Source organism: Lissotriton helveticus, unplaced genomic scaffold, assembly GCF_964261635.1.
Source record: "Lissotriton helveticus unplaced genomic scaffold, aLisHel1.1 SCAFFOLD_511, whole genome shotgun sequence".
Lineage (NCBI taxonomy): Eukaryota > Metazoa > Chordata > Amphibia > Caudata > Salamandridae > Lissotriton > Lissotriton helveticus.
In genome coordinates this window covers 27,030-52,900 of record NW_027611818.1, presented here as the reverse complement: position 1 = coordinate 52,900, position 25,871 = coordinate 27,030, and positions in this window count along the sequence as shown.

The following is a 25,871-nucleotide window of genomic DNA, read 5'->3' as shown; positions in this document are numbered from 1 at the left end:
TCGGCTCAGGAGTAGCTCAGGGTGGGGGCTTCTCAAACCCCGGTGTACAGCTTCGAGGGTCACTCGTGGGCTGCACGGTCAGCGTCTCGTGGTCACTTCAAGATGGCGTGCCCCACGCTTCCGGTCGCCTCCACGGGTCTCAGCTTTGCAGGGACTGTGGATCGGGCTGTTAGAAGCTGGGCAGGCTTGATCTCGTCGATCTCAGTCGCTCGAGTTCCGGCGGGAACTGCAACCAAGTAGACGTCGAGGGCTGGATGGTGCCTGCTGCTGCAGGGTGGTCACTCCTTGACCACAAGGGAGATTCTTCGGGCTTCCACGTTGAGATGGAGGGCGAAGGGTCCAGAATATCGTTTCAAATGTTTCTTCCAGGAAATCTGATGTGCATTGGCACTGCTCCCACTCTTATTCGAATCTGGTGGGCGTGATTACCTGCTAGGTCCCCTCCTATGGGTGGGACCCAGGAAGTGGGTGGATACACCCCCTTCCTTTGATCCAGGCCGCCCTGGCACGAGGGCTGGAGTGCCCCAGAACCGGTTTGGCCGGATTATGCAAGGGGCAGCCTTGTGCGCCCCAGGCAGTGTCTGGTTTCTTTCAAACCTCCCTGCTACAATACACTATCTCCTGTCTGGAGGGCGGTGACACCCTCCTGTGACAGGAAACCCTTTGTCCAGGACCCCCTTGACTGGGTTTCGGTCAGCTCCAGGGGTCCAGACATTTGTCTGTGGCAGAGGCATCCATTTTGGGGATCTTAAGGCCTTTGGAGAAATCAACCGCATTAAAGTGAAGTAACATGTCTTACCCCTCTAGAGGGGTGGAATGCCATCCCCGTCGCCAGAACTGGCGAGGGGATGGTATTCCAAAGCGTATGACACCTTACACGACATGTTTTGATAAAGCCAAACCAGAGTTGCTAAATAACCGCGAGGATTATAAGGCACTTAATAGTATATGGTATGGCATTATCCTGAAACAGCTTAGGGATTTGTTCCCGACGGCTGCAGACAGGCTCAGCTCATGCTAGAGCTCCATCTCACATAAAAACCATGCACCCAGCCTCCAGGATTGGTGAGGCCTGTCTATAGGAGTGGCTCACAGGTTTACATGTGTCCAGATATAGGTTTAGACATAGGTATACTATATCTAAGCAAGGGGTGTGTACACCACCTTACCCCAGCTGAGTGATCAGCCAGTTGTGTCAATTTAAGAACCAGCCAGGGGTGGCAAAAGATATGCTGCAGCCCCTGGTAGGCCTTAGTGGCTCCTGTGCCCTGTGCACCTATAGTGCATTCTACAGGGGCTGACAAGGAGTCCATTTCCAATTGGTATGTACCTAGGGTACATGGAATCCATTTTACAGAGAGAGCAGATGGCCTGGGGCCCTGATTAGCAGGGAACCAGGTCAACTAAGTCAAAAAACCAGCTAAACACAGGCAAAAAATCTGGGGTAACCATAGTCAGGTAGCCACCTTCCTACATAACCCCCCCCCAAACGAAAGGAGATAAGGCTATCCTTGGCCAGGTAAGCCTATATTGCCTGAGTGGCCATATAAGGAAGTACCTGCACTAGCATGGGTACCCCCTGTCTCATGGTCCACTAAGCAGTCCCTCACCCTTTGGGTATTAGAGGGTCTCCACCATAGGGAATCACTACCTTGGGTGTGTTTATGCAAGGTTAAAGGCTGGTTTGGATATGGAGTATTGAAGTGAGGCTCTACTAATTTAGGGCTTAGCTTCCTCCAATTATCTTCCACCATGTGTGCCTTTCTTTCTTTAACTGAGTTGCACTGTGCTCTCAGGGTCAACCTCTGGCTGCCTAAAGCTGGAGGCTGGGTCCCTCTGTTTGGCTTGCTGGAGGGACAGTTCAGGTTTGGGCCCCTTGGGTCCCAGGTTTGGCTGTGCCCAACAGAATCCATCTGTGGGAGGTCCCTAACTGTTTTTAAGGGGGCTCCCTCAGGAGTTTTTAAAGTTTTCACCTTACTAGGGCTACTAGTTTTGGTGCACCTAATCTTTTGATGGGGGTGCTTTATTTGACAGGGGGCCCTCTGGGTCTCACTGTCCTTCTTGTCCTCTGCAGCCCTGGGCTGGCTAAGGCAAGGTAGAGAGGGGCAGGTTACCTGCTCCAGACTGGGTCCCACCTGAGAAGGGTCCACTGACATCAGAGGTTCTGTTAGGCTAGGCCCAACCACCTCTGGGGCAGCTCCTTCATCAGGGGTAAGATCAGTTCCCTGAGGAGGCTGATCCTGTCCTAAAGTCTGGTGAGGGGGAGATTTCTCTTCCTCCTCCATGCTCTCAGTTTGTGTGGAGTTATCCATCATTTCAGGTTTCACAACACACATGTCAGTTTGAGTTTGGGCTGTGGCCATCACAGCCCCACCAACCTTTTCAGGAGGAGACTCAGTTTGGGTTTCTGCTGTTATCATAACAGCTTTGCTATTCTGTTCAGGAAGAGCTTTTACTAAAGATGGGGCAGAGAGTTTCTCAGCCCTACCAACCTTTTCAGGAAGGACATCTTGGATTGGGGCTGTAGCCAGTACAGCCTCACTAACCTTTCCATGGGAATTCACCATTCTAGAATGGATTTCCTGTTCAACCCCAGCCCAGGCTGAGATTTCTAAATCATTACCCAGTAGACAGTCTACAGGCAAGTTTGGGGACACTGCCACTCTCTTTGGGCCAGTGACACCTCCCCAGCTGAGACTTACTACTGCCATGGGATGATTTGTTTGGATGCCATCAATGTTTATTACCTGGTATGTGGCACCAGGTAAAAGTTGCTTAGAGGGGACTATGCCATCAGCCACCATGGTGATGCTAGCCCCTGTGTCTCTAAAAGCTTCAACTCTTAAACCATTGATGATGGGTTCTTGTCTATACTTGCTCAAAGTATTTGGGCAAGCAGAGAAGTTGGCAAACCCCATGCCAGCCTCATAAACAAGATCATTGGGTGATGGGGACCTGGATAGGCCAGGGTCCACCTGATTTCCAAAAGTAAACCCACCCAGATTCCTGGGTGTGCTTCCACTTCCTGGGGGATTACTGCTGACAGTAACAGGAGGTGTTGAAGCTGGCTTTGGAGGTATATTTTCTTTATTGTTATTCTTGGGACAACAGCTGTCTGTTTTGTAATGCCCCACCTGTTTACAGGGATAACAATAGGGTTTTTTCTCAGTTGAAGAAGTGTCTTGGGACCCACCCCCATCCTTGGAGTTTTGGGGCCCTGGGGAAGTCTTTTCTTTACTTTTATCCCCACCCTTATCTTGAGGCTTGGTAGACTCCTTCTTCTGGTTACTGTCCTGATTCTTAGGCCTAATCCTGGTTCTGACCCATTTGTCTGCCTTCTTTCCCAATTCTTGGGGAGAGGTCAGATCAGAGTCTACCAGGTGCTGGTGTAAGAGCTGGTTCTGACAGTTACTTAGGATCTGCTCCCTCATAATCAAATTATACAATCCTGTAAAGTCATGTACTTTGCTGCCATGTAGCCAACCCTCCAGAGCCTTAGTAGCACAATCTACAAAATCAGTCCAGTCCTGAGTCTGTGTCTTCTGGGTGTCTCTGAACTTGAACCTGTACTGTTCAGTGGTTAAGCCAAACCCATCTATCAGAACACTCTTCAGGACTTTGTAATTGTTTGCATCCTCATGTCTGACAGTGAGGAGCTTGTCCCTCCCTTTCTCTGAAAAGGAGTACCATAAGATTGCTGCCCACTGTTCCTCAGGAACCTGCTGTACCATGCAGGCTCTCTCAAGAGCAGTCATCCATTTGTGGATGTCATCCCCTTCTTTGAAGGGGGGCACAATCTTTGTCAGGTTTCTACTATCATAGGACCTGGGTTTCTCTTTAGGAATATTGCTGCCACCAGTGGCACCTAAGCCACACAATTTTTGCTCTCTTGCCAAGGCAAGTCTAGCTTGAGCCAAGGCTACCTCCTCCCTCTCTATCTGGAGTTTGACAGCCCTCATTCTGGCCCTATGTTCTAGCTTTTGAGAAGCACCCATGCTTCTCTGTGATTCTCTGGAGGCACTAGAAATATGAGAGTCCCCTGAGGGGGATCTCACTCTTCTGTTGCCTGGGAGAATAACATGTTGGGTTCTGGGGAGGTGCTGGCCCTCTCCATTCCCCAGTAGGTCCAAGTTGGCCTGGCTAAGCCTACCAACTGGAACCTGGCTACCCTGATCCTGTACTTCTAAGTCCTCAACCTCTGAGTCCTCATCCAAGTCATCATCATCCTCCTCTTCAGGGGGATCAACTGCAGGGGGGTTCCCTCCAGTTCCTGTATCTAGGGAAGCTGCTTTTGCCCTCTCTAAGTCATCCTGTTCTAGGAGTCCTATCAGGATTAGGCAGGTGGGGCTTCTGCCCCTTTTTAACCCTCTTGCTTTGCACAAGACAATCAAGTCTCTGCGGGTTAGTTTGTCATATCCAGAAGTTGCCTGGGTAGGGTCAACTGTCACAGGACTAGACCCTGAGGCCTTTCCCGTGTCGGACATGGTTACTAGTGAGGTGTAAGTGGTGCACTTACCTACACTAAGTGTTTTCCTACTGGACCTTGCTAGTGAGTTGTAGTCAGGGGTGTGCTACTCCCTTCAACCTACAACTACTAAGTTCAGTAGAACTTAATATGCTAAGCTTTTGATTTTATATGTACCTAGAGGTACTTGATGTGATCTTTCAATTTGATATAAAGATTGCAATGGTAAAACAACAGCAAGCTCAAATCCGCACCGCTGCTCACCAATGTGAGAAGTTGGCCTGGTAGGGGATGTTTCCAATTCTGGAACCACCTACTACCTGACCAAACAATCCCCTTATGGTGTCTGGTTGTAAGTCAACCTTATTAGACAAGCTATCCTAGTGGTAGCATGGACTAAGCAGCCTAAAGGCTTAACTTAAGAGGTCGTGTTAAGCGAGCTGTTTTACCACATACAATCCTGTAATACCAAATGAAAGGACACCACACAAGTATATATTATAAAAATATATGTGTTTATTACTAAAAATAATCCCCAGTATTCTTTATGAATAAAGGGGCACAAGCGTTAAATCAAAAGCACTGTTTAAACATACAAGTTGCACAATTATGGATGAGGGCGGGGGGCCACTCAAACCATATACTAAACAAGTGGTATAAGAGAGGCCACTCGAACAGTGGTTAGGCCTAGGGCCTAGGGAATCGCTGGGAGCAGTCAGGACAAGCAATGCTGAAGTCGGGAATGGCCCTCGGGATTCGGGAGATGTGCGGAAAGCGCACGCATGCCCCAATGTTAACCAATGGTGCGTAAAAGTCAAATAGTTAAAGTTTAAGGACACTTCCGCTGAACCTAGAGGAACAAAACTTAACACACAGACCCTAGAGGTGTGCACCAGTGTGGGAACACCGGCGGAGCAAAGTTACCTCACCCACAGGAAGTGGGTGCACAGGGTCGAAGTGGCGTCGGGTTTTGACACGCAGGCTCTTGGTGCTTGAAGCTGAAAGGGCTGCAGGCAGGGTGAAGACGAAGTGTCCGGTGGAGTCCAAGGGTGGACTCAAGTTGTAGAGTACCTGAAAGCAGAGGGGACAGAGTCTGGGTCACTCAGCAGTGACCAGGGTGGAACCAGGACGGAACCAGGCAATGTCGGGCGCAATCAGGTGGTCGTCGAGGCGCTTCTCTTCGCTGTCACGTGGGCTCTGGGGCATCTGCGACGTCCAGGAGCAGGTCACGATCTGTCCCACGCAGGCTCTCACCGTCGGTGCAGTCGGCTTCCGGTTTGGAGCAAACAAGCCTTGGTAAGAGCAATCCACGCGGGATTGGAAGATGGCGTCTTACTCGGACCAGGAAGGTCAGAGTCGGGGCTCCCTTTCAGGGGAGCTGGTGTGGATCTGGAGCAACCAGAATCACGAATCTTCTTTTGTAGTTCGTCGGCACAGGGACCACAAGCCAGCTGGCAAGTGACCGGGCCAACGCGTTGAGCCAAATCGTGCCAAAGGGCCCCACGCAGCACTCGTCGAGTGTGGAGGGCTGAACTTCGGCTCAGGAGTAGCTCAGGGTGGGGGCTTCTCAAACCCCGGTGTACAGCTTCGAGGGTCACTCGTGGGCTGCACGGTCAGCGTCTCGTGGTCACTTCAAGATGGCGTGCCCCACGCTTCCGGTCGCCTCCACGGGTCTCAGCTTTGCAGGGACTGTGGATCGGGCTGTTAGAAGCTGGGCAGGCTTGATCTCGTCGATCTCAGTCGCTCGAGTTCCGGCGGGAACTGCAACCAAGTAGACGTCGAGGGCTGGATGGTGCCTGCTGCTGCAGGGTGGTCACTCCTTGACCACAAGGGAGATTCTTCGGGCTTCCACGTTGAGATGGAGGGCGAAGGGTCCAGAATATCGTTTCAAATGTTTCTTCCAGGAAATCTGATGTGCATTGGCACTGCTCCCACTCTTATTCGAATCTGGTGGGCGTGATTACCTGCTAGGTCCCCTCCTATGGGTGGGACCCAGGAAGTGGGTGGATACACCCCCTTCCTTTGATCCAGGCCGCCCTGGCACGAGGGCTGGAGTGCCCCAGAACCGGTTTGGCCGGATTATGCAAGGGGCAGCCTTGTGCGCCCCAGGCAGTGTCTGGTTTCTTTCAAACCTCCCTGCTACAATACACTATCTCCTGTCTGGAGGGCGGTGACACCCTCCTGTGACAGGAAACCCTTTGTCCAGGACCCCCTTGACTGGGTTTCGGTCAGCTCCAGGGGTCCAGACATTTGTCTGTGGCAGAGGCATCCATTTTGGGGATCTTAAGGCCTTTGGAGAAATCAACCGCATTAAAGTGAAGTAACATGTCTTACCCCTCTAGAGGGGTGGAATGCCATCCCCGTCGCCAGAACTGGCGAGGGGATGGTATTCCAAAGCGTATGACACCTTACACGACATGTTTTGATAAAGCCAAACCAGAGTTGCTAAATAACCGCGAGGATTATAAGGCACTTAATAGTATATGGTATGGCATTATCCTGAAACAGCTTAGGGATTTGTTCCCGACGGCTGCAGACAGGCTCAGCTCATGCTAGAGCTCCATCTCACATAAAAACCATGCACCCAGCCTCCAGGATTGGTGAGGCCTGTCTATAGGAGTGGCTCACAGGTTTACATGTGTCCAGATATAGGTTTAGACATAGGTATACTATATCTAAGCAAGGGGTGTGTACACCACCTTACCCCAGCTGAGTGATCAGCCAGTTGTGTCAATTTAAGAACCAGCCAGGGGTGGCAAAAGATATGCTGCAGCCCCTGGTAGGCCTTAGTGGCTCCTGTGCCCTGTGCACCTATAGTGCATTCTACAGGGGCTGACAAGGAGTCCATTTCCAATTGGTATGTACCTAGGGTACATGGAATCCATTTTACAGAGAGAGCAGATGGCCTGGGGCCCTGATTAGCAGGGAACCAGGTCAACTAAGTCAAAAAACCAGCTAAACACAGGCAAAAAATCTGGGGTAACCATAGTCAGGTAGCCACCTTCCTACAGAGATGCAAAGTTGTCATGTTGTATGGTTGTCAGAAACTAATTCCTTCCTGTCTAAGTAGGAGGCGTAAAACCCTCTTGCACATTCGAGAAAGTTTCTAGTGACCTCTGAGCTAGCTGGTAAACACTTAAGTCTAATATAGTCAGCAGAGACCTAGGTGACCTCAGTTCCAGGTCTACACTGGTGTCTATATTATTCCAATGCGCAGATGCCTATTGGGAATATAGGAACTACACTACAAAGCTACCCACGTAGTGTTATTTAGCGCTCCCTCCTCTGCCCACTAGTCTGTGAGCTACCAGCATTCCACCGCCCTCCGTAGGCGGGGCTGTCTCTGTGCCCGACTCTCTCTACTGCTGCCAGTTTCTCTGGTATTTTGTGGCCACAGGGCGTGTGCGCCGCTACCCAGTGAGCTGTCTCTGTGCTTGGCAGTCTGTCCCTCAAACCCCTCTTAACTCTGCCTCTTCGTGGTCACGGGATTGTTTACCCTCTCCAACCGTCCTGTCTCCGTCTCTAACTATCTCTAAAAGCCCCGCCTCCCCCTCCGCTTTCATGCTACCCACAGTTGGGACATTATTCATGTCCAGGACGCTTGGCTGAAATATCCCCCCTCGTGACATCAGCGTGTTGTGTTCTTCAACCCGCCCCCTCCCGAAACACACACAGTCCCTTTCACACTCCTCCCACACCAATCCCCTCCCGTGGTATTGAAATAGATAAAGAAGCCCCACCTCTAAAGCCTCCTGTAAAAAGAAATGACATTTGCTATGCGTGACTGCGTTGTTACCCAGCTCTTATTCCAAATTATATGACGTTGAGTGGAATCGTGTGGCATTGTGTAGTATGGATTGGACTTGCATTACTTTAGGCGGGCAAGGGTCCATTGGACTGCCTGAATTAGTGGTAAGCACCTCTTGCCGAATTTACCTGCTGTAGGAGGGATGAAATGGAACAGTGTGAATTGGGCTGATTGTTCCGCTAGATTTGTTAGGTGTGAGAGAGCCTGGGCTGCGTTATCTGGGTGGTGACTTTTAAAGGAATCATAAACTTAGGATACCTTGTTGACAAAGAGTTCACCCAATGTGTTACGACATTGCTTCCGAACTATTGTTTCCAATTTTTGATAGTTTTTTTTACAGTGGCAAAGAGAGCTTTACTAGAATTTTTTGACTCATTGATTTTTTGCACAAAGTATTTGCTTTTTTCCGTCATTGTTAATTTTTTATAGCTAGCTAGGACTGCTTTATATTCCTGTTTGAGCTTGGTGTCGTGATTGGTTCTCCACTTTTTCTCTGCCCTTCTGCACGTCTGTTTCTGTGCCTTCAGTGCTTCTGAGAACCATGGATGTGAGGGGGTTTTCCCTTTGAAAGTCACTCTCCTTTGTGGGAAGTGACCTGAACTGCGGCATCCAACCACCCATTAAATTGCTTACAGGCTGTATTGCTGTCCGCATCAAGAACTGGGTAGGATGAGCGGAGTGTGTCAAGAAGAGCCTGAGGGTTGACTTTTGACCAGTCGGGATATGTAGTGTTCCTAAAAATTTCAGCGGGCCTCCCTGTGTCTTCTTTAATTTCTAATAGGAAGAAGACCAGCTTGTGGTCTGACCATGGAACCTGGAGAGTGCCAATTTTGTTTAGGCTCATGAGGTGAAAATACCATCTAAGGTATGGCCAGCACAATGAGTGTCGGGTATACCTTTTGGTCCAAGGCAAAGTTTGCCAATGCATCCTTGAATGAAGCTACCTTGGGATCAGAAGTTTTCTCCAAGTGTAGGTTAAAGTCTCCTAGAATTGTGTAGTCAGGGCCTATCACACTAGATTCTAAGAACGGACTTCGTAGCTCAATTAGAGGCGTTTTGGCACTGGGTGGTCTGTAAATTAATAGGCCATTGAACGTGTAATTGTTTGTGATCTTAATCTGAAAGATCAGGGTTTCACAGTCCGGGTTACTCCCTTTTTCTGAACTCTTGATTCTAAGCCCCTCTTTTGCTATGATTGCTAAACCTCCCCCGCGTTTCATTTTCCTGTTGGCTCTATAAATGGAGAAGCCCTCGGGGATAGCCAAGGTCAGATCAGCATCCGAGGCTTCATCTGCCCAGGTTTCCGTAACAAATAGTAGGTCAATTTTTTGGCTTTCAATCAGTTCCGCTGTGTGGATGTTGTGTTTAACCAAGAACCTGACATTGATTAAGCCAGCCTTGATAGTGGTGTTTCTATGATTTGGTATCTTGGACTGGTTTTGGGGCAGGTTTGGGTCCCCGATAGATGCGAATGCAAAAGCGCGCGAGCAGGATGGACAGTTTTTAACTTCCTTCTGTAACTCGATAATGGGACATTTAGCACTGGGCCTTAGCGATAGGAGCTCCTGGCTGGAGTAAGTCAGCTGCCCTCTGTCAGGAAGATTTTGGGCAGGGAGTGTGGCCCTTGGCCCGGACGGGCGCAGACGGGCTTGCCTTAGGCGCGCCTTTGGCGCGCCCGCTGCGATCGTCCGCTGCGCGGTCGAGAGTGTGATGTCATTTTTTGCTGTTCAGGGTGGGATCGTCCGGCCAAATGCACCGTCACCCAGCACCTTCCCTAAGATGGCGGCAAAACTATCAATCAGTTTCCCCTCCCAGTGCCTGATAGGCTGCAGAGGGCAAGGCCACTAAATTAAATGGGTAAGGGTAAGTGGGATGTGCAAAATGAGCAATGTGAGCAATATTACAACAACAATTTTAAATTTTTAAAAAAAAAATCTTTGAGCTGCTCCCGGCTTCCGCCTCAGGAGACAAGCGCTCTGTCAATGAAATGCGCTGCTGAGGAGGCGCCTTAAGAACTGACTGGGGGTGGGATCGTCCGGCCAAATGCACCGTCACCCAGCACCTTCCCTAAGATGGCGGCAAAACTAGCAACGAGCATAATGATGGATTCAACCCAGATCTCTTGACTGGGGGTGAATGTTTTGATTTGTTCTGCATTCCGTCCATCAATTGTGTGTCTTTTGCTCTATTATCATTGCAGCACATAAATTCTATACAAGAATTCCGATGGTTCAATTAATAGTGAAACTGCTAATGATATGTTTTTTTAATTTGATATCGCACACAAGGTACCCCTAAGCAGAAACTACTTTAAGGAGAAATTTAGGATTGGTACGTAGAACCCCTCTGTCTTTGTGAAGTTGAAAGAAAGGCTCTTGTATAGGTAATGCCTGAAGTTCATCAACTCTCCTTAGTGAGGTTATCGTTATGAGGAAAGTAACTTTCCATGATAGGAATTGTAACGGACATTTGTGCATTGGTTCAAAAGGCGGGCCCATTAGCCTGGTAAGGACTATGTTTAAGTTCCACTCTGGAGCAGGGGGAATACTTGGCGGTATAACCCTTTCTAATCCTTCCATGAAGGCTTACATCACTGGTACTCTGAAGAGAGATAGGTGTTGTCTATTTTGCAAGTATGCAGCTACGACTCCCAGGTGTAAACAAATGGATGTGTAAGTGAATCCACATTGCTGTAAATGCAACAGTTAACAAATGATGTTCTGCACAAACGCATCAAGATGATTGATATTGTTGTTGTTACAATATGCAACAAAACGTTTCCATTTGCTGCATAACATGCTCTAGTAGTAGGCTTTCTAGCTTCCTTTAGAATATTCATACAGTCTGATGGTAGTTGTAAATAACCAAACTCTATGACTTCAGGAGCCAAATCGCTAGGTTGAGTTCTCTGTGAATTGGATGTCTGATTTCTCAATGGCTCTGAGTAAGGAGACTAGATGTGAGATGTAGCTTTTGATGTGGAACCACTGAGAGTTCTAAGGATGAGAGTACCACGGTTGACGAGAACATGTGGGGGCTATTAAGATCAATGTGAGGGACGTTTGTCTGAGCTTCCGAACTAGTAATGGAATTAGCAGGAAAGGCGGAAAAGCATAAGCAAATATCCCTGACCAAATCGTCCATAGGGCATTGCCCTTGGATGCTGGGTGTGGGAACCTGGATGCAGAGTTTGGGTATTTTGTGTTGTGCACTGTGGCAAACAGATCTATCTGTGGAAAATGTAAGTTTTGAACGTAGGGAAGAAGAACTTGGGGATGAAGTTCCCACTCGTGGACTTGCTACCTGTGTCTGCTGAGCAGGTCTGCAATCTGATGGTCTACCCCTGGGAGGTGTTCTGCTAGGAGATAGATATTTTGGTGAATCGCCCAATCCCAAATGCTTTGTGCAAAGTGCGACAGCTGGAGAGAGAGAGTCCCTCCCTATTTCTGTAGGTAGTACATTGCTGTCATGTTGTCTGTGCGAACTAAGATAGTCTTGCCTACAAGTTGGGTGAGAAAAGCTGAGTGCTAGGAACACTGCTAGAAGTTCCAGGTAGTTGATGTGGAGACGTTTGTGTTTGTCCGACCGCAGCCCCTGGACTTTGTAATGTTGAAGATGGGCACCCCAACCGGTTACTGTGGAATCGGGTCTATGAAAGGCCGCCCTTTTACTAAGTTTTGAGGGTTCCACCACTGCAGCGAGCGATGGTTGCCACTGCCTACCAACACTAGGTCGGGGTCGCAAATTGCAAGCCCATTGGGAATGCCAACCCAACCAGGGATGGTGGCCTGCTGAGCTCAGCAGACCACCATGTCTGGGATTGTTTTTTAATAAAGCAGCTTTTATTTCTTTCTTTTTTTTAAATGCAGCCTGTTTTTCTTAAAGAAAACGGGATGCATTTTTTAAAAAAATGAAACGTTCTTGTTTCATTCTTTAACGGCCCTTAAAAATATTTTTAGACAGTCACAAAGTGGAAGGGGTACCCTGGGGACCCCTTCGAAATTGCGACTGCAATGTCACCCTCTTAAAGAGGGTGGTCATTTGCAAGTGTTTTGCGACCGCAATTGTGGTCACAAAGCATTCACACATAGCATTGTGGACGGAAATAGGAAGGGAATACCCCTTCCTAATTGCGACTTGCAATTCTTAAATAGAGAGTCGCAAATAAACTGCAACTCGCTATTTTGGAATTGTACATGGCCAACAGTGATTTTGCATGTGCAAACGGGTTCGCAAATCCGTTTGCCCATGCAAAATCACGTCGTACATTTGGCCCCCTGTGATTGATTCCACTGACTCGCTAGACATAGTGGCAGAGGACGCATGTGAAGCCTTGCATGAGGTACGATTGCAATGCACAATGCCATCATTCCAAGCAGTTGCATGAGGACTTTGGCTGGTAATGATTGGTGGGGTTGAAATTGTAATAGTGTGGCCTGGATATTGTGACTCCTGGCTATATTTGGAGTGGCAAGAGCTTTGAGAGTGTTGATGGAAGCTCCCAGATAAGATTGCACTTGTGCCGGACACAGGTGAGATTTTTGTGCAATTATTGTAAAACCCAATTGGTGAAGTAGATGTACTATTGTCTGATTGTGTCCTTGGTGAGAGAGAGGATGACGTGGATGTCGTGGGGGTAGGATACTATACTGAGTCCGTACTGTTTGACGATGGTGGCGAGGAGGGCCATGCAGATGTTGAAGAGCGTGTGGCAGAGCGACGATCCTTGTGGTACTCCGCAGTTGATTTCTGTGGGTTCGGAGAGGAAGGGTGGCAGTCTGATTCTTTGGGTTCTGCCGGTGAGGAAGGAGCGGATCCAGTAAAGGGCGGTTCCCTGTATGCCGGCGTCGTGGAGTCTGCCGGTGAGGGTGCACTGGGAGACGGTGTTGAATGCCGCAGAGAGATCGAGTAGGATCAGAGCTGCAGTGTGCCCTTGGTCGAGCAGGGTGTGGATGTTGTCTATGGCAGCGAGGAGAGCTGTCTCGGTGCTGTGGTTGCTGCGGAATCTGGATTGGGAGGGGTCGAGATGGAGATTTCTTTGATGAATTTTGTTAGCTGGGCATGGACGATCTTCTCTGTGACTTTGGTCACGAAGGGGAGGAGGGAGATGGGTCGGTAGTTCTTGAGGTCGGTGGGGGCGCTGAGGGCTTCATGAGCAGGGGTCTGCCTTTGGAATGGTTTCCTCTATATCCTCCTCTGTAGAAACCTCTAGAGGAAATGGATTGGATGTTACCTTTGTAAGAGGAAGCATTTGAGTCGGAGGGTGTTGTTTTGGACCCTGCTATGTAAAAGGAGTGGTGAAAGGAGCCTCTATTGGATGGGGACTGGGGTGCTCCAATGGATTTTGCTACTTCAGTGTCCTTTTCTTCTTTTCTAAGGTTTGGTCAACTACAGGAACAAACAGGTGTTCTTTGTCAAAAGGAGTGTTCAAAACGGGCTGTTGATCCTTAGGCTTAAACCCTGAGATCCTAAGCCATGCACGCCTTCTGAGGAGAATGCTGGTATTGATCTCTCGAGCTGAGACCCTAAGCCATACACGCCTTCTAAGGAGAATGCTGGTATTGATCTCCCTAGCTGAGATCCTAAGCCATGCACGCCTTCTGAGGAGAATGCTGGTATTGATCTCCCGAGCTGAGATCCTAAGCCATGCACGCCTTCGGAGGAGAATCCTGGAATTGATCTCCCGAGCTGAGATCCTAAGCCATACACGCCTTCTGAGGGGAATGCTGGTATTGATCTCCCGAGCTGAGACCCTAAGCCATACACGCCTTCTGAGGGGAATGCTGGTATTGATCTCCGGAGCTGAGATCCTAAGCCATGCCGCCTTCTAAGGAGAATGCTGGTATTGATCTCCAGGGCTGAGATCGTAAGCCATACACGCCTTCTGAGGGGAATGCTGGTATTGATCTCCCGAGCTGAGACCCTCAGCCATGCACGCCTTCTGAGGAGAATGCTATTATTGATTTCCCGAGCTGAGACCCTAAGCCATGCATGCCTTCTAAGGAGAATTCTGGTATTGATCTCCCGAGCTGAGACCCTAAGCCATACACGCCTTCTGAGGAGAATGCTATTGTTGATCTCCCGAGCTGAGACCCTAAGCCATACACGCCTTCTAAGGAGAATTCTGGTATTGATCTCCCGAGCTGAGATCCTAAGCCATGCACGCCTTCTGAGGAGAATGCTGGTATTGATCTCCCTAGCTGAGATCCTAAGCCATGCACGCCTTCTGAGGAGAATGCTGTTATTGATCTCCCGAGCTGAGACCCTAAGCCATACACGCCTTCTGAGGGGAATGTTGGAATTGATCTCCCGAGCTGAGACACTAAGCCATACACGCCTTCTGAGGAGAATGCTGGTATTGATCTCCCGAGCTGAGATCCTAAGCTGTGCATGCCTTCTATGGAGAATTCTGGTATTGATCTCCCGAACTGAGACCCTAAGCCATCCACGCCTTCTGAGAAGAATGCTGGTATTGATCTCCGGAGCTGAGATCCTAAGCCATGCACGCCTTCGGAGGAGAATGCTGGTATTGATCTCCGGAGCTGAGATCCTAAGCCATGCACACCTTCTAAGGAGAATGCTGGTATTGATCTCCCGAGCTGAGACCCTAAGCCATACACGCCTTCTGAGGGGAATGTTGGAATTGATCTCCCGAGCTGAGATCATAAGCCATGCACGCATTCTGAGGAGAATGCTGGTATTGATCTCCCGAGCTGAGACCCTAAGCCATGCATGCCTTCTGAGGAGAATGCTGGTATTGATCTCCCGAGCTGAGACCCTAAGCCATGCATGCCTTCTAAGGAGAATGCTGGAATTGATCTCCCAAGCTGAGATCCTAAGCCATGCACGCCTTCTGAGGAGAATGCTTGTATTGATCTCCCGAGCTGAGACCCTAAGCCATGCACGCCTTCTGAGGAGAATGCTGTTATTGATCTCCTGAGCTGAGACCCTAAGCCATACACGCCTTCTGAGGGGAATGTTGGAATTGATCTCCCGAGCTGAGACACTAAGCCATACACGCCTTCTGAGGAGAATGCTATTATTGATCTCCCGAGCTGAGACCCTAAGCCATGCACGCCTTCTGAGGAGAATGCTGGTATTGATCTCCCGAGCTGAGATCCTAAGCCAAGCATGCCTTCTAAGGAGAATTCTGGTATTGATCTCCCGAGCTGAGATCCTAAGCCATGCACGCCTTCTGAGGAGAATGCTGGTATTGATCTCCCGAGCTGAGACCCTAAGCCATGCACGCCTTCTGTGGAGAATGCTGGTATTGATCTCCCGTGCTGAGATCCTAAGCCATGCACGCCTTCTGAGGAGAATGCTGGTATTGATCTCCCGAGCTGAGATCATAAGCCATGCACACCTTCTGAGGAGAATGCTGGTATTGATCTCCGGAGCTGAGATCCTAAGCCATGCACGCCTTCGGAGGAGAATGCTGGTATTGATCTCCGGAACTGAGATCCTAAGCCATGCACGCCTTCTGAGGAGAATGCTATTATTGATCTCCCGAGCTGAGACCCTAAGCCATGCACGCCTTCTGTGGAGAATGCTGGTATTGATCTCCCGTGCTGAGATCCTAAGCCATGCACGCCTTCTGAGGAGAATGCTGGTATTGATCTCCCGAGCTGAGATCATAAGCCATGCACACCTTCTGAGGAGAATGCTGGTATTGATCTCCGGAGCTGAGATCCTAAGCCATGCACGCCTTCGGAGGAGAATGCTGGTATTGATCTCCGGAACTGAGATCCTAAGCCATGCACGCCTTCTGAGGAGAATGCTGGTATTGATCTCCCGAGCTGAGATCCTAAGCTGTGCATGCCTTCTATGGAAAATTCTGGTATTGATCTCCCGAGCTGAGACCCTAAGCCATCCACGCCTTCTGAGAAGAATGCTGGAATTGATTTCTTGAGCTGAGACCCTAAGCCATGCACGCCTTCTGAGGAGAATGCTGGTATTGATCTCCCGAGCTGAGATCCTAAGCCGTGCATGCCTTCTATGGAGAATTCTGGTATTGATCTCCCGAGCTGAGACCCTAAGCCATCCACGCCTTCTGAGAAGAATGCTGGAATTGTTTTCTTGAGCTCAGATCCTAAGCCATGCACGCCTTCTGAGAAGAATGCTGGTATTGATCTCCCGAGCTGAGACCCTAAGCCATGCACGCCTTCTAAGGAGAATGCTGGAATTGATCTCCCGAGCTGAGATCCTAAGCCATGCACGCCTTCTGAGGAGAATGCTGGTATTGATCTCCCGAGCTGAGATCATAAGCCATGCACGCCTTCTGAGGAGAATGCTGGTATTGATCTCCCGAGCTGAGACCCTAAGCCATGCATGCCTTCTGAGGAGAATGCTGGTATTGATCTCCCGAGCTGAGACCCTAAGCCATGCATGCCTTCTAAGGAGAATGCTGGAATTGATCTCCCGAGCTGAGATCCTAAGCCATGCACGCCTTCTGAGGAGAATGCTTGTATTGATCTCCCGAGCTGAGACCCTAAGCCATGCACGCCTTCTGAGGAGAATGCTGTTATTGATCTCCCGAGCTGAGACCCTAAGCCATACACGCCTTCTGAGGGGAATGTTGGAATTGATCTCCCGAGCTGAGACACTAAGCCATACACGCCTTCTGAGGAGAATGCTATTATTGATCTCCCGAGCTGAGACCCTAAGCCATGCACGCCTTCTGAGGAGAATGCTGGTATTGATCTCCCGAGCTGAGATCCTAAGCCATGCATGCCTTCTAAGTAGAATTCTGGTATTGATCTCCCGAGCTGAGATCCTAAGCCATGCACGCCTTCTGAGGAGAATGCTGGTATTGATCTCCCGAGCTGAGACCCTAAGCCATGCACGCCTTCTGAGGAGAATGCTATTATTGATCTCCCGAGCTGAGACCCTAAGCCATGCACGCCTTCTGTGGAGAATGCTGGTATTGATCTCCCGTGCTGAGATCCTAAGCCATGCACGCCTTCTGAGGAGAATGCTGGTATTGATCTCCCGAGCTGAGATCATAAGCCATGCACACCTTCTGAGGAGAATGCTGGTATTGATCTCCGGAGCTGAGATCCTAAGCCATGCACGCCTTCGGAGGAGAATGCTGGTATTGATCTCCGGAACTGAGATCCTAAGCCATGCACGCTGTCGTAATTGGCATGGCCGCGTTAGCGATTAGCTGAAACTACACGTTTTCCTCCTTAACTTGGCTATATATGAAAACACCATTTTGAATGTTACGGCGGCCATCTTAGACCATAAGCGGCCTCGTGGCTAGCGTGCCCTTTAGTCCGTTGTCCGTACCACTGACCACTACAGTTTGCCCAGCAACAGGCTATTTTTAGTACTGGTCAAGCTTGTACATGCGCAGTCCCCACTGACCAGTCACCCCTCAGGAATGTGCCGCCAAACTGACCAGCGGAGTTGTACCCCCTCCAATGAGCTAGCTGTGTTCCAAAACATGACCATATATGTACATAATGTCTTGTAACTTGTGCCGCCTATCTTTATTACCTCAAAAGTGTATAAAAGACGGGGTCACACCGGTGTTCGGTGTGATACCTCTTGCATTACCGAAGGGTGCTGTATGAGTGTACCACCACCCCATGGGGTCTTAATAAACTTGCTCTTTGAATTTTACAGTTTCCGTGCCAACAGTTCTTGAGTGTAAGTGGGTTATCTACGGAGCATGTAGGCCTTGGGAACCCTGATTACTTCAAATTGGCGACCACGACCAGGGACTCATCGGCGACTCGGATGCCCGAAGGAGAGGTCGTGACGAAGGCTTGGAAACTCGCCATGGACGCGCGCTGCCACTGAGTGACCCGAGTCTTGGCACCCACGGTGTTTCTTCCTTTCCTTCTGATCTGACCTTCCAGGTGGCGCCGGTCTCCGACTGAGTTTTCGATTGTCTGCGTTGCTGGGAAAGTGCCGTTTGGCTGATTTGATTACAAGACCTTGGCAGTTGGAATCTGGACATTTGAGATTTTGGGTAAGATTTGTGTTCGGTAAGGTAGTCTTCGGACGCTTACTGAAGTTCTATGATTTGTGTTCGGTAAGGTAGTCTTCGGACGCTTACTGAATTTCTATGATTTGTGTTCGGTAAGGTAGTCTTCGGACGCTTACTGAAGTTCTATGATTTGTGATCGGTAAGGTAGTCTTCGGACGCTTGCTGAAGTCCCATGATCTATGATTTGATTTGAGTTAGCTAACGTTTGTGAATTTGTGACCTTTGAATCTATATGTGTAGTGCACTTCACATAGGCAGGCATGTAGAGATGTTTCTCTAACTTTGTTTTTTCCTCTGAGCGGCACATTTGTGTGAAGTACTGTAAGTGCCATTTTATACGGTGTCACGCTTTCGTGATACTTCTTGAACATGCCTGTTTTCAGCACACTCCGAGGGATGTGCTGTCTTGGGAATGGTACCACAATTAGGTTAGCAGAAGCACAGCCGGCTCCCCCAGAAGGAACACCAAACCGTGAGATGTACATCAAATTTGGTCTTCCCCCTATTATGTACAGCAAATTATGGCATAAATATACAAAATCCGATCCTGAATTGCAATGGCCTCTACATGGGTCGTTCGATTTACGTAAAGTACAGTTTGTGGAACAATGTTTGTTTCAACGCAGGTCTAGACAAAACATGTTTGATTGTGTGCGAATGTGGGAGAAAGCGGTGCGCGAGCGAATGAAACGTGAAGTTGCCTTGGCGGACAAAGAGCAGCGCAAGGCTGCTCGGATAAGGCTTTACAGCTTGAGGAGAAAGAGGCTCAGGAGAAAAGAGAGAGGGAGGAACGGGAACGTAAATTGCAAACGACTGGTCAATTTCCTATTCGCCGACCGCTTTATCCTGTCCTTAATAATGAAATTGATGATTTTTCATTGCTAGATCGGTCACCGCCTCCGTACGTTTCGCCTACGGCTCCAGCTGCAGATTCGGAAGATGATGGACAGGATAAGCCGGAAAAGAAGGGTGTATCCGCTCTCAGGTTTACTGCGGAGAGGTCCGCACATTTACGTAGTTGGGCTCGTAAAGTGAATAAGAATTGTGTTTCTCAGTCTGAGGTGATTGCGGAAAGGAGTAGTTGGACGGATCATGAATTACTGTATTTTCTGTCTAATTTGGCGGAAGAAGTTGTTGCCGCGTATCGTCTACTTTCAGATACGTTAGAATCTAAAGTTGTGTCAGTTCATCGTGAGAATCTGGATAAAGGTTTATTTGCTCTTACAGATGTCGATGACTTTTACAAGCAACTGGTCCAGCTGCGAGATGAGACTACCGGATTGCGGGAGGAGCGGAAAAGGAAACAAAAGGAGTCCGGGCCGGAGTCTAACGAGCGGTCTAAGGAGTGTTCTCTCCGGGGTTCAGATAAGAGTTCTGCACTGCATGTTATGCCTATGCGTGAAGCCGCACCTTTGTATGTCCCTCCTAAAGGGCAAGGTACAGATGATGATAAATTGTCAAAGGATGCGAAGGGATATTTTATATATGACTGGGTGTATACGCCTTGGAATAGAGCAGATGTTATGGCATTGAAAAATTCTTTACCTGACCTCCGGAAAAATCCGGCGGCGTTTTATGAAGGGGTGGAAGGGGCCATTTCGTCTTGTGTGATGACTCTTGTTGACATAGATTTGTTTTTTGGGTTAATTCTTCCACCTGATATGTGGAGGCAAATTCGTAAAAATAATGATGAAACAATACTTGGGGGGACATGGAAAGAAATAAATGCTGCCGATTTAGATAGGGAACCGGCATGTAAGCCTTGTCAGTTGATTTTAGACCTTCCGGCGGCTGTCTTGATTAAATTAAAAACGCTTGTTCCTTCTAAAAAGATCGATTGGACCATGTTAGCTTCGTGTAAACAAAAGCCTGATGAAACGGTTTCAGATTTCTTTACACGCTTCGAGGAGGCGTTCCATGATTACAGTGGTCAATCTTTAACAGACGATACGGGTCGGCATTTGTTCGTAGATAAGTATGTGGCTAATCTCCTACCGGAGATTGCAAAGCGATTGAAATCGAGTGAAAGTTCCTGGGCCACGGCGACCCCTGCGTCTTTGTTAACTATGGCTCAGTATTATGAGCGGCAGGAGTTGGAGGCTAAGGAAAGTGTTGATAAGAAGGCGAAAGAATTGAAAACGAAGGTGATGTTGGCGCAGGTTCGGGGAACACAGGGTAGAGGGAATGATAGAGGTAGACGAGGTGGAGGAAATACGTCGTATGGTCGTACGGATATAGCGGAGGATCAATGTGCCTATTGTAAGGAGTTTGGGCATTGGGCTGATGATTGTCCGGTACTTCGTGAGCAGCGTAGCCAGCGTGGTCGAGGAGGTGGTAGGTCGAGAGGCAGTTATACGGGAGTGAGAGGTGGCGGAGGTGATCGTGGAAGGGTTGAGGAAAGGGGCCGTGGCCAGGATGAACGAAACACGTTTGATAGACGGAATCAATATCAAATATCGGAGGGTGAGAATGTGGAGCACCAGGATTATGTGCATGCATAGGACTGCGTAGGATGGGGTAAGGAATCAATTGAAGTGCCGGTAGATCAGAAGGGTCCATATGTAACAGCGGGTATTCTGGGTTCTACTGATCAATTTCTAGTCGACAGGGGCTACTCGTAGCGCTTTGTCGAAAAATTTGGTTCCGAGGGCTCCCCTGTCTGGCGAAATGATAACATGTGTAGGGTTCGATGGCACACCCTCCCCTAGCCCATTGTCAAAACCCCTTGCACTATGTCTTGACAAATTTTTCAGTTTTGGTCAATTTTTGTTATCGCCCCATACACCAGACAATATCCTGGGCATTGATTTGCTTAAATATTTTCGAGCAACGATAAGGTGCGCTCCTGAGGGAGTGCGGGTTATCCTGAATGACAATTATCCTGACCCAGATAGGTTTTGCACTATATTAGACATTCCAGCTTTGGCCTCTCTACCGCACACGTTATGGGCGACCTCAGATACGGATGTGGGAGAGATGCGTATTCCACCTATACACATTACTGTTAAGGAGGGGGCCCCTCTACCACGAGTGCCACAGTATAAGATTTCGAGAGAAGGTGAAATTGCATTGACACATATTGTTCAGGATTTGATCTCTGCAGGAGTGGTGGAGGAGGTTCCTTATAATGTTTGTAACAGCCCTATTCTTCCGATCCTTAAGAGAGATACTGACGACAAAGTCTATCGGTTTATTATTGACTTGAGATAGATCAACAAAATTGTCATTCCCCAATACCCGGTGGTGTCCGACATTACGACCTTGCTTACATTGGTGCCACCAACGGCCACAACCTTTAGTGTTATTGATTTGAAAAACGCGTTCTTTTCCATTCCTGTCCATCCTGATAGCAGATATTTGTTTGGCTTCACGTTAAATAATAAATCGTATAGATTTTGTCGTGTTCCCCAAGGTTATACTGAGAGCCCGAGCATCTACAGCCAGGCTTTGAAAAGACAGCTAGATTCCTTTGAGTTGCAGACTGGCGTTGTTCTCATCCAGTACGTGGATGACCTTCTGCTTGCTGCAGACTCTTATGCACAATGTGAAGAAAGTACAATTGCGTTGCTTTCCTTTCTGGCACAGAACAATCATAAGGTTTCGAAGAAAAAGCTCCAATACTGTAGACCTCAGGTGACCTACCTCGGTCATCTTTTGTCTAAGGAGGGGCGTGCATTAACATCTGATCGAATTCAAGCAATTTTAGACACACCAGTCCCCCGCACGCAGAGAGATGTACGTGCCTTCATAGGGTTGACGTCCTTTTGTAGACAGTGGATCATGGGGTTTTCACACATTATAAAGCCTTTGCTAGCGTTACTGTCCAAAGCTACACCAATGCCCCTTGAATGGACAGATGAATGTCAGAATGCTTTTGAACAGTTGAGACAGGCTCTTTGTTCTGCACCCGTGTTAGGCACACCAGACTACACGAAACTTTTCACATTGTACGTGCACGAGAATGATGGGTGCGCGTTGTCAGTGTTAGTGCAAGTACACGGGGACAAGCAGAGACCATGTGCGTATTTCTCTGCCATTCTTGATCCTGTAGCACGAGGGTTGCCTGGGTATTTCCGAGCGGTAGCAGCAACAGCAGTAGCCATACGGCAGAGTGAGGGAATAGTGTTATCACACAAACTGCTGGTGTTAGTTCCTCACGCAGTAGATGCTCTGCTAAATCAAACAAAGACCCAATACCTTACGAGTGCACGGCTAACAGGATATGAGCTTACACTTTTGGCGCCACATATCACACTGAAAAGATGCGCTACCCTGAACCCTGCCACTTTATTGCCCTATCCGGTCGAGGAGGGTCAGGAAGAAAAACATCACGACTGTGTTTTCCTGACCGAGGAACAGACAAAGGGTCGTGTTGACCTACAGGATATGCCACTTCCAGATGTGGATGGGGAACTGTGGGTTGATGGATCGTGTTTGAGGCTGCCAGATGGTACGACTTCCGCAGCCTATGCGATCACGACACTTAAGACAGTGGTAGAAACAGCACGAATACCACAGAAATCGGCTCAGGCAGCAGAGCTGATAGCCTTAACAAGAGCCAGCGAATTGAGTGCTGGCCTATGTGTGAACATATACACAGACAGCCGGTACGCCTTCGGAGTAGCACATACTTCGGGCTACTCTGGAGAGAGCGTGGGTTTTTAACGTCTCATGGAGAACACATTATGCACGGAGAACTGGTGCGTGATCTCCTAAACGCGTTGCTTTGCCCAAAGAAAGTAGCGATAATAAAATGTAGTGCCCACAAAAAGATTACGGATAAAGTGGGCCAAGGAAATGCCTTCGCAGACAGCATAGCGAGACAAACGGCTATGTCCCGGACTAACTCCCCCATGTATGTGACACAATCACAGGCTGAGCGATGGAGCGATGCTAGAGCGGAAATCTTGGATATTCAGAAATCGGCTACTGAATCAGAACTTGCGGCATGGGCAGCAGATGGGGTACTAGATGACGAGGGTTGTTGGAGAAGCAAGGACATGGAGAAATGGAAATTGCCTGCAGCTTATTTGCAGGCGATGGTCCAGATGACACATGGATTGGCGCATGTCGGAGCTCTTGCAATCACTCGACTGTTAACACGAGTCTGGGAACATCCCGAGATTGCTAATACTGCCAAGAGAGTAGTGCAGACCTGCCTGGTATGTTTACAACACAATCCTGGAAAGGGGACCCATACTCCGAAAGGAAGGTTCGTTCCACCCTCTGCACCATTTGAGGTACTCCAAATGGATTATATCCAACTAGAGCGCTGCAACAACCTGAAGTACGTCCTAGTGGTGGTATGTGCCTTTAGCAAATGGGTTGAGGCCTTCCCCACGAAAGACAATACAGCCCTAACAACGGCTAAGGTGTTGCTTAAGGAATTCTTTCCTCGCTTTGGAGTTTGCAAATTTTTGTGGAGCGATAATGGGCCTCATTTTGTTGGGAAGATTGTGGAGTATGTACTGAAGGGGTTAGGGATTCAGCAGAAGTTCCACGCTGTGTTCCACCCTCAGTCGGCAGGTCTGGTTGAGCGGTACAATGCTACGTTGAAACTTAAACTGGCCAAAATTGTGGCATCCACGTCGTTGAAGTGGCCAGATGCTTTGCCGCTAGCACTGCTCTCTCTTAGATCAGTACCCCATTCACGAACTGGCCTCACACCATATGAGGTGGTGTTTGGTCGCCCCATGAATATCTGGGGGGTGCCCAAGCCGCGATTAATACATGATGTGCCTTGTGTTATGATGAACGACTATTTGGCACGATTAACAAATGATTTGCTTTCTATTCATCAACAGGTTCGAGAAGCGCTCCTGACAACTCTACTGGAGAGGGCCATGATCTCCGCCCCGGCGACCATGTGATGATTCGGTCGTTTGAGAGAGCGAGCAGTTTGGAGCCGAGGTGGAAGGGCCCCGAGCAGGTCCTCCTGGCGACCCGGACCGCTGTACGAGTGACCAACAGGAAGCGGTGGGTGCACTCGACACACTGCCGTCGTGTCTCTCCAAATCTGGTGACTCCTGCTGTGTTGACTGACTACAAAGAGATTCTGGAGAAAGAAAAGAGCCCAGCTGTGACGTCGGCCGAAGTTGAGGGAGCCTTCCCGGACCACGCTGTTGCCGGACGAGAGCACTACAATCTGCGTCCCCGATAAGAAGATTTTTTTTTTTTTTTTACGTGACTGGTTGGTTACCGCTCTGGGGTTTGTGAAACAGAGACCGGGAATTCCAAGGGGGGGGGATCAGTTCTGCCCAGTGTAACGACACCCGTCTTGGCCCGGAGAAGAAAACAACGGCTACCTCGGAGCTCAGCACTATATTTTTCTTTTTTTAGGTATACACACATGTGTATTTGAGACTTTGTGAACAATTCGAACTATTTGAGACTTTGCAAGAACTTTTTCTGAACTATGGCGTCATCAGCATCACGAGACAAACGAATATTAGGTGCCATTCTCTTTGTCTTGACTATTGTGGTGATAGCTGTAATAGCCTGGGTAGTTGAACTTGTGGTACCTGCACGTGAACATTTGCTGCCGACTACCCCGGCTCCATCTGAACATTTTCACTTTACCTTACCCTACCATGAAGAACGGCATTGGCAAACTTATCTGAATAATAGCTTTATCCAGATTCTCCATCACACGCATAATATGACCAATACTTCCAATTGCTGGGTGTGTGGGATGTTACCGGGGCACCAGAAGAGAGGGGGCACCCCACTCATTCCACTCCCGTTCTCGCATAATGGATCCTGCAATGCCTGGTACACCCTCCTCTTTACTCTGAGATGGCCAACGAAAGGGGGGGTGCTTTTCCGCTTGAATAAAATATGTTCCCATGACAAGGATGGGTTTCCACGGGCTGAGGGTACTCGATTTGAATGGGAGGAGTACCGGCCCGATAACATATCTGCCCCGCGTGTGTACAGCAATCAACGAAATATCAATGTATCCAGCTCACATGTCATTAATGTTATTGCTACTAAAGCCGATTTGTGTATAAGGAATAAAGGTTCGATTCCGGTAGGGAAAAGTGAATGCAACACCACACTTACTTTTGATAGCCCGAATGGCATCTCGTTTGTAGCATCTCGAAACACGTATTTCATTTGTGGAACGAAGGGTTATCATCAGCTTCCATTGGGATGGTTAGGCACGTGTTATGTATCGTTTGTGCTACCTCCTGTATTCATTGCCCCACCAATGTATCATAATGACTACGTCTTGTATCACGATTTTGTCCTGAATAGAGTCAAGCGGACTGTTGTTCTGGATGACATAGATCAGACTGATACTGCCTTACAACAGTATGTGGACTTCAATTTGGGACTGTTTTCCTTCGTGGGGGCCACGTTGAACAGTCGGAAAATAAGACGATTGACACGTGTTGTTGAGGCTGTAGCAAATGACACTGCCATTGCCCTTGGAAATATTACTGAGGAACTCCAGATTTCTAGGATCGTTACACTCCAAAATAGGATGGTGTTGGATGTAGTTCTAGCTGACCGTGGGGGGGCATGCAGAATTATCGGAAGTAGCTGCTGTGTATACATACCTGACAATTCACCATCTGTTTATGATGCCATATTAAAGCTAC